Below are 2,164 nucleotides of genomic sequence, written 5' to 3'. Positions count from 1 at the left end.
CAAAAAAATATGACTCAACTGCCGATCTTGAAACTAAGGACAACTTGTGTGGGAAAGCTGATTGATCTGTCCTGGAGAGGGTGAAACCAGGTTGCTATTTGGAGGCAAGGATTTTGAAGCTCTGTCTCACATACTTTGGACACGTGGCCAAGAGGGACCAGTCCCTGGAGAAGGACATCATGCTCAGAAAGGCAGAGGAACAGCATAGGAGAGGAAGACCCCGGATGAGATGGATTGACATAGTAACTGGAGTAATGAGGGTAGATGTGTCAGAGACAGTGAGAATGGCTCAGAATAGAGCAGGATTCAGAGCTATTGTGCATGGGGTTACTATGAGTTGTGGTTGAGTCGACGGTACATAACAAAACATTCCTATCTGGAAATAAGAAAGTAGGGTTTATGGGGTTTTTTGGTCATCACTGAGCCCTGTGAGCACAAGCAATTTGAGGGCAGTTGGACAGAAGGAGATCAAAGGATAACTTCATAGGTTTGTGAATCACTGTCCCAAATCTATGGAAGCAAAATGAAAGAAAGATGAATGCATCTGGGAGAAGTAAAGAAGTAAAAAAGCCGAAGACGTGCTTGGAGCACTCCTTCAGTTCCCAGGTATGTTAATCACCTGAGAGTGTTCTCCTGCAGAGACAGAGAGGGAAGCAAAAAGCATAAAATATTCAAAAGGTGCTCATCTTTTTTGTTTTTATTATTAGAATAAAGGCCAAGGACTTTCCAGGAAATGTTTTTGTTGCAGGCATGTTTGAAGTTGCAACCCCAAGGCCACCCCACATGAAGCAATTATTTCGATCCACATGCTCTGTCCCCATTTTAACCAGAAACAAGCCTGAGGGCCTGGAGATGCAACAAAGAAACTGCTGGGCTGGGCACTGGTGTCACCAGGCAGGCACCAATGTGTCCTCTCGAAGCTCGAAGCTCGTCACCATGTCAAAGAGGCAGAAATCACAAAGAAGGAGCCAGACTGGGCTCGCAAGGATAGGATAGACTCTCCTACTCTGTTATTTAAAAAAAAATCTTTAAAGGAGCAAGAAGCTGCATTGTAATCCCAGAGGTATGCAGTTCAAATCCACCAGATGCTCTGCTGGAGAAGGAGGGGCAATCTCCTCCCATATCAGTCAGATCCAATTTGATATACACACATACACAATAATAAAAATGTTTTTTTAAAATCTTTTGTTAGTTTGTGGTTATTTTAGTATCCTTTCAGAAACCAGGTTAAATATTGTTTAAACAGATGCTCAGATGCTTACTTGTGAAAGCATTTGTTAACACATCAGATTCTCAAAAGATAATTGACTTTATTATATTCATTAATTGTGGGAACTGTAGATAAAATACTATTGTTGTTGGGTACCATCTAGTCAAGTACGACTCAAAGAGACCCTAACCACAGATATGAACTCTGTCCTATCCTGTGCCATCCTCACAATCTCTGATACCCTCGAGCCCACTGCTGCCGTTATTGTGTCAATCCACTTAGTTGAGGGTCTTCCTCTCCTTTGTTGTCCCTCCACCCCCCTAAACATGTTCCTTTCCAATGAATAGCCTTTTCTAGCAACATGCCTTCAGTATGTGAGATGCAGCTTCAACATCTTTGCCTCTAAGGAGCACTATGATTGTACCTTTTCAAAGACATACCTGTTCTTTTGGTAAACCAACAGCTATTTAGCAATCTACTCCAACACCACAATTCAAAGGCATTAGTTCTTCTGTCCTCCTTATTCATTGTCCAGCTCTCATATGAATAGCAAGTAATGAAAAAGATGCACCTGAGTCCTCAAAATGACATCATTATTCCTCAATAATTTGGAGATGTCCCTAACTGCAGACTTTCCCAGGGTATTATTTCATCTCCTGATCTCTTGACTGCTGGTACCAAATGCATTGATTGTGGAGTCAAGTAAGACGAAGTCATTGACAGTTTCAATCTTTCATTTCTCCATCTATCACAATGCTGCCTGTTGGTCCCGTTATAAGAATCTTTGTTTTCTTGACACCGAAATGCAATCCATAGTGAAGACTGTTTTCTTTGATCTTCTGCAATAAGTGCTTCAAGTCCTCCTCACTTTCAGCAAGCCAGGTTGTGTCATCTGCATAACGAAGGTTACTGATGTTGAGTCTTCTGCCTATCCTGATGTCACCTTTGTCTTTA

This window comes from Elephantulus edwardii, unplaced genomic scaffold, assembly GCF_000299155.1.
Source record: "Elephantulus edwardii isolate Elephantulus edwardi_28Jun2011 unplaced genomic scaffold, EleEdw1.0 scaffold00237, whole genome shotgun sequence".
In the NCBI taxonomy this organism is placed as follows: Eukaryota; Metazoa; Chordata; class Mammalia; order Macroscelidea; family Macroscelididae; genus Elephantulus; species Elephantulus edwardii.
The sequence above is the reverse complement of the archived record's forward strand: the minus strand, read 5'-3'. Positions refer to the sequence as shown.